Source organism: Mytilus edulis, chromosome 10 (assembly GCF_963676685.1).
Source record: "Mytilus edulis chromosome 10, xbMytEdul2.2, whole genome shotgun sequence".
Lineage (NCBI taxonomy): Eukaryota > Metazoa > Mollusca > Bivalvia > Mytilida > Mytilidae > Mytilus > Mytilus edulis.
Genome location: NC_092353.1, coordinates 65,511,838 through 65,519,525, shown reverse-complemented (window position 1 = coordinate 65,519,525; position 7,688 = coordinate 65,511,838). Strand labels below are relative to the sequence as shown.

Below are 7,688 nucleotides of genomic sequence, written 5' to 3'. Positions count from 1 at the left end.
ATCGAAATGACTCCATATGTTGTGAACAAAAAAGAATTGTATTATACTGTCAGGTTTGAGGTAATGGTAGATTATACTTTGTGTATAATGTATAAAGGGGAGATAATCAATCCAAATGACTTCATAGGGGGTGAACTATAAAGATTTGTTTGATATTGACAGATTTGAGGTAGCGGTAGGTTATACTTTGTGTATAATGTATTAAGGGGAGATAATCAATCCAAATGACTTCATAGGGGGTGAACTATAAAGATTTGTTTGATACTGTCAGGTTTGAGGTAATCATGGTAGGTTATACTTTGTGTATAATGTATAAAGGGGAGATAATCAATCCAAATGACTTCATATGGGTGAACAATAAAGATTTGTTTGATATTGTCAGGTTTGAGGTAACAGTAGGTTATCCTTTGTGTATACAAATGTAATGTATTAAGGGGAGATAATCAATCCAAATGACTTTAAAGGGGGATCAACAATAGAGATTTGTTTTATTCTGTCAGGTTTGAGGTAAAGGTAGGCTATCCTTTGTGTATAATGTATTAAGGGGAGATAATCAATCCAAATGACTTCATAAGGGGTGAACAATAAAGATTTGTTTTATACTGTCAGGTTTGAGGTAATGGCAGGTTATACTTTGTTTATATTGTATAAGGGGGGATAATCAATACAAATGACTTCATATGGGGTGAACAAAAAGATTTGTTTTATACTGTAATGTTTGAGGTAACGGTAGGTTATACTTTGTGTATAATTTAAAAGGGGAGATAATCAATCCAAATGACTTCATAGAGGGTGAACAATAAAGATTTGTTTTATATTGTCAGGTATGAGGTAACGGTAGGTTATACTTTGTGTATAATGAATTTAGGGGAGATAATCAATCCAAATGACTTCATAGGGGGTGAACAAAAAGGTTTGTTTTATACTGTAATGTTTGAGGTTATGGTAGGTTATACTTTGTATATAATGTATAAAGGGGAGATAATCAATCCAAATGACTTCATAGAGGGTGAACAATAAAGATTTGTTTGATACTGTCAGGTTTGAGGTAATGGTAGGTTATACTTTGTGTATATTGTATAAGGGGGGATAATCAATCCACATTACTTCATAGGGGTGAACAATTTGTTTGATATTGTCAGGTATTAGGTAGTGGTAGGTTATACTTTGTGTATAATGTATTGAGGGGAGATAATCAATCCAAATGACTTCATAGGGGCTGAAAAAAAAAGATTGGTTTTATACTGTTATGTTTAAGGTAACGGTAGGTTCTTCTTTGTGTATAATGTATAAAGGGGAGATAATCACTCCAAATGACTTCATAGGGGGTGAACAAAAAAAGATTGTATTGTACTGTCAGGTTTGAGGTAACGGTAGGTTATACTTTGTGTATAATGTATTAAGGGGAGATAATGAATCGAAATGACTCCATATGTTGTGAACAAAAAAGAATTGTATTATACTGTCAGGTTTGAGGTAATGGTAGATTATACTTTGTGTATAATGTATAAAGGGGAGATAATCAATCCAAATGACTTCAAAGGGGGTGAACTATAAAGATTTGTTTGATATTGACAGGTTTGAGGTAGCGGTAGGTTATACTTTGTGTATAATGTATTAAGGGGAGATAATCAATCCAAATGACTTCATAGGGGGTGAACTATAAAGATTTGTTTGATACTGTCAGGTTTGAGGTAATCATGGTAGGTTATACTTTGTGTATAATTTATAAAGGGGAGATAATCAATCCAAATGACTTCATAGGGGTGAACAATAAAGATTTGTTTGATATTGTCAGGTTTGAGGTAACAGTAGGTTATCCTTTGTGTATAATGTATTAAGGGGAGATAATCAATCCAAATGACTTTAAAGGGGGATCAACAATAGAGATTTGTTTGATTCTGTCAGGTTTGAGGTAACGGTAGGCTATCCTTTGTGTATAATGTATTAAGGGGAGATAATCAATCCAAATGACTTCATAAGGGGTGAACAATAAAGATTTGTTTTATACTGTCAGGTTTGAGGTAATGGCAGGTTATACTTTGTTTATATTGTATAAGGGGGGATAATCAATACAAATGACTTCATATGGGGTGAACAAAAAGATTTGTTTTATACTGTAATGTTTGAGGTAACGGTAGGTTATACTTTGTGTATAATTTAAAAGGGGAGATAATCAATCCAAATGACTTCATAGAGGGTGAACAATAAAGATTTGTTTTATATTGTCAGGTATGAGGTAACGGTAGGTTATACTTTGTGTATAATGAATTTAGGGGAGATAATCAATCCAAATGACTTCATAGGGGGTGAACAAAAAGGTTTGTTTTATACTGTAATGTTTGAGGTTATGGTAGGTTATACTTTGTATATAATGTATAAAGGGGAGATAATCAATCCAAATGACTTCATAGAGGGTGAACAATAAAGATTTGTTTGATACTGTCAGGTTTGAGGTAATGGTAGGTTATACTTTGTGTATATTGTATAAGGGGGGATAATCAATCCACATTACTTCATAGGGGTGAACAATTTGTTTGATATTGTCAGGTATTAGGTAATGGTAGGTTATACTTTGTGTATAATGTATTGAGGGGAGATAATCAATCCAAATGACTTCATAGGGGCTGAAAAAAAAAGATTGGTTTTATACTGTTATGTTTAAGGTAACGGTAGGTTCTTCTTTGTGTATAATGTATAAAGGGGAGATAATCACTCCAAATGACTTCATAGGGGGTGAACAAAAAAAGATTGTATTATACTGTCAGGCTTGAGGTAACGGTAGGTTATACTTTGTTTATAATGTATTAAGGGGAGATAATCAATCCAAATGACTTCATATGTTGTGAACAAAAAAGAATTGTATTATACTGTCAGGTTTGAGGTAATGGTAGATTATACTTTGTGTATAATGTATAAAGGGGAGATAATCAATCCAAATGACTTCATAGGGGGTGAACTATAAAGATTTGTTTGATACTGTCAGGTTTGAGGTAATCATGGTAGGTTATACTTTGTGTATAATTTATAAAGGGGAGATAATCAATCCAAATGACTTCATAGGGGTGAACAATAAAGATTTGTTTGATATTGTCAGGTTTGAGGTAACAGTAGGTTATCCTTTGTGTATAATGTATTAAGGGGAGATAATCAATCCAAATGACTTTAAAGGGGGATCAACAATAGAGATTTGTTTGATTCTGTCAGGTTTGAGGTAACGGTAGGCTATCCTTTGTGTATAATGTATTAAGGGGAGATAATCAATCCAAATGACTTCATAAGGGGTGAACAATGAAGATTTGTTTTATACTGTCAGGTTTGAGGTAATGGCAGGTTATACTTTGTTTATATTGTATAAGGGGGGATAATCAATACAAATGACTTCATATGGGGTGAACAAAAAGATTTGTTTTATACTGTAATGTTTGAGGTAACGGTAGGTTATACTTTGTGTATAATTTAAAAGGGGAGATAATCAATCCAAATGACTTCATAGAGGGTGAACAATAAAGATTTGTTTTATATTGTCAGGTATGAGGTAACGGTAGGTTATACTTTGTGTATAATGAATTTAGGGGAGATAATCAATCCAAATGACTTCATAGGGGGTGAACAAAAAGGTTTGTTTTATACTGTAATGTTTGAGGTTATGGTAGGTTATACTTTGTATATAATGTATAAAGGGGAGATAATCAATCCAAATGACTTCATAGAGGGTGAACAATAAAGATTTGTTTGATACTGTCAGGTTTGAGGTAATGGTAGGTTATACTTTGTGTATATTGTATAAGGGGGGATAATCAATCCACATTACTTCATAGGGGTGAACAATTTGTTTGATATTGTCAGGTATTAGGTAATGGTAGGTTATACTTTGTGTATAATGTATTGAGGGGAGATAATCAATCCAAATGACTTCATAGGGGCTGAAAAAAAAAGATTGGTTTTATACTGTTATGTTTAAGGTAACGGTAGGTTCTTCTTTGTGTATAATGTATAAAGGGGAGATAATCACTCCAAATGACTTCATAGGGGGTGAACAAAAAAAGATTGTATTATACTGTCAGGCTTGAGGTAACGGTAGGTTATACTTTGTTTATAATGTATTAAGGGGAGATAATCAATCCAAATGACTTCATATGTTGTGAACAAAAAAGAATTGTATTATACTGTCAGGTTTGAGGTAATGGTAGATTATACTTTGTGTATAATGTATAAAGGGGAGATAATCAATCCAAATGACTTCATAGGGGGTGAACTATAAAGATTTGTTTGATATTGACAGGTTTGAGGTAGCGGTAGGTTATACTTTGTGTATAATGTATTAAGGGGAGATAATCAATCCAAATTACTTCATAGGGGGTGAGCTATAAAGATTTGTTTGATACTGTCTGGTTTGAGGTAATCATGGTAGGTTATATTTTGTGTATAATGTATAAAGGGGAAATAATCAATCCAAATGACTTCATAGGGGTGAACAATAAAGATTTGTTTGATATTGTCAGGTTTGAGGTAACAGTAGGTTATCCTTTGTGTATAATGTATTAAGGGGAGATAATCAATCCAAATGACTTTAAAGGGGGATCAACAATAGAGATTTGTTTTATTCTGTCAGGTTTGAGGTAACGGTAGGCTATCCTTTGTGTATAATGTATTAAGGGGAGATAATCAATCCAAATGACTTCATAAGGGGTGAACAATAAAGATTTGTTTTATACTGTCAGGTTTGAGGTAATGGCAGGTTATACTTTGTGTATATTGTATAAGGGGGAATAATCAATACAAATGACTTCATATGGGGTGAACAAAAAGATTTGTTTTATACTGTAATGTTTGAGGTAACGGTAGGTTATACTTTGTGTATAATTTAAAAGGGGAGATAATCAATCCAAATGACTTCATAGAGGGTGAACAATAAAGATTTGTTTTATACTGTCAGGTTTGAGGTAATGGTAGGTCATACTTTGTGTATAATATACACTGTATATTGTATAAGGGGGGATAATCAATCCAAATTACTTCATAGGGGGTGAAAAAAAGATTTGTTTTATATTGTCAGGTTTGAGGTATTGGTAGGTTCTACTTTGTGTATAATGTATAAAGGGGAGATAATCAATCCAAATGACTTCATAGGGGGGTGAACAATAAAGATTTGTTTTATATTGTCTGGTTTGAGGTAACGGTAGGTTATACTTTGTGTATAATGTATTAAGGGGAGATAATGAATAGAAATGACTTCATAAAAAATACTTAAAAATTCTTAAATACACCTACCTTGACTGTCAGGTTACCATAAATTTCAATATAAATAATATGCAGATGTATATTTAATGGTAACATTCCAAAGTTATGCTCTCTGTGAGATGCAACAAAGAGAGCATAACTGAGAGCCAGTGTGTTAACAAAATTTAATTTTGTATGAATATTCTAGATCTCTCCAAAAGAGGAGTGGTTAGAGAAACAGCTGTATTCACAAAGTGCAACCTATAGAAAGAGACTGATATCATGCAGAAGTAATTCTGGAGATCATCTGGTTTTATCTTTCGGAAGCAGTTCACATGGAAAGATAATTATGCTAAACGAATGATATGATGATTAATATATAGAAGTGTAAAGATGACCCCATTACCCCTTAAAGTACTATATGGAGTCATTGTCATTCATTGGATACCAATTTTAGCGGATTTCGTTGGTACAGGTGAAATTTGAAATTAGATATTCAACGGCTGAAAATTTGTTTAAAGGCTTGAAAGCAGACTAAGCAAAACCACAAATGAAGTATCCATGAATATGTAAGTTTTCCTTAATCCATGAAAATTGGTACCCACAAAAATAAATGAATCCACAGAAGATTATTTAACTGATTGATTCACTTGACTATGAATTGGAATTGCATAAAAAATAGAAAAAAGAGAAAGGAAATGTCTTATATACCTGGTATACAACAAAGAAACACTTTTATTTTTATGCCCCACCTACGATAGAAGAGAGGCATTATGTTCTTTGGTCTGTGCGTCCGTTTGTTTTTTTGTCCATTCGCCCATTCGTTTGTTTGTCTGTTCCGCTTCAGGTTAAAGTTTTTGGTCTAGGTAGTTTTTGATGAAGTTGAAGTCCATTCAACCTGAACTTAGTGTACATGTTCCATATGATATGATCTTTCTAATTTTAATGCCAAATGATAGTGCCAGTGGGGCGGGCATCCGTGTACTTTTGACACACTCTTGTTTTATTGCTGCTCTTCATAATCAAGTTTACAGCAAAAAGAACATTTAAAAAAAATATGTAGTTTTGAGTTGTTTATTTATGAAAAGGATGATCACTGTAGACTGATGTTGATAGTTGTAACAATTTTGGTTTGTTTATAAGGTTGTAAAACATATACTTTTTACTCTTCAATAGTCGGTCATTTATTCTGGATAGATTTTTTAAAATTATTTTGAACATTGTCTGGTTTTCTAACCAGTGCTTCTTTTAAAAGTGAAATTTGGTTTTGTGAAAAAGTACATACAGTTATGTATGTAATACTACATTATAAAAGTGCTTATCATTAAAATTAGCATTTCAGATTGATAATTTTCTAAAATTTCTCTTTTTGTCAGTCTTGGGATAGTGAGATTGCAGGATAACAAGATATTTGAATTTCATTTTAAACTCTTGGTCAAGTACAGACATTGTTAAGTAGCCCATACAACATTTTCTGCCTTTTATATTTTCTGAGTTTCTTTCTTGATACTTTTAATTTCTCCTGCTGGTCCCGCATTGATTATAGTAAACCTGGACTTTTTTTATTTTACGTGTTTCCATGTTCTTAATGCCCCTTTACCATCCTCTTGAAATTGGAATACAACTTCAAGGGGAGTCAAGTACAATTAACAGCAAGATTCTTTCATTCAATGGGAGATAACTCTGTAAAATCTGTAAATGATTTTTTTGTGCAGTTGAAATTCAAATCATAAACCCCTTGAATTATTTTTTGTATTCCATCTTCCATATGAATTTCACAAAAGATGTATAATGTCAATTTTCAATGATTTTCATGGTGTGGAAAAAAGATTTATAGATCTATTAATACATAGGTAGGTACCAGTATGTTATTCCTGTTTGGAAAAAAAATAGTATTGTAAAAATATTTTAGAAATATTATTTTCATGTTCTTTCATCTATCAGTACAATAATATGTCTGATGTAATTACTCAACAGTGTGTTGGGTTGCTGTCAACCATATGTTCTCAACATCTATTACACATTTGAAGACTTTTTCTATTTAATATACATATAGTATGTCTGGAACTTATACATGTATCTGTTAATCCCAGAGTATATCAACAATGGTCCTTTCAAACCATTTTGAATAACTAAGCATTTTACATTTCAGGTTAGCATCACAGCTTGTCCATAAGGATGGAGGCTGAGAATGACCATTGGATGGGACTTTTATGGTAAGAATAAAAATAAAGATTTATGAACTATTCAGCTAAGAGAATGTTAAGGCAGCAACCATTTGATTTTCTGGGGGGGGCTATGTTTTTTTTGGAAAAAAAAGTTTGTTTCCAGTTTTTGGAGAAAAAAATAATTTGTTTTTGATTCTGAGAAAAAAAAATTATTTGTTTCACCCTCAGCTGCCACTATATGTAATGCTAAAATTGAAAGAAAAAAATTGTTTTCGACTTGTCGCGAAAAAAATAGAT

General features: G+C 32.3%; 1 long non-coding RNA gene across 1 annotated transcript; it reads left to right on the top strand.

The window, feature by feature from the left end:
* The first annotated feature begins 441 nt into the window (after positions 1-441).
* On the top strand, positions 442-7,439 carry LOC139492257 (uncharacterized). The gene is made up of 4 exons (XR_011656778.1): positions 442-1,116; positions 2,200-2,524; positions 3,499-5,792; positions 7,376-7,439. It is a non-coding gene; the product is annotated as an uncharacterized lncRNA (long non-coding RNA).
* Positions 7,440-7,688: the final 249 nt, after the last annotated feature.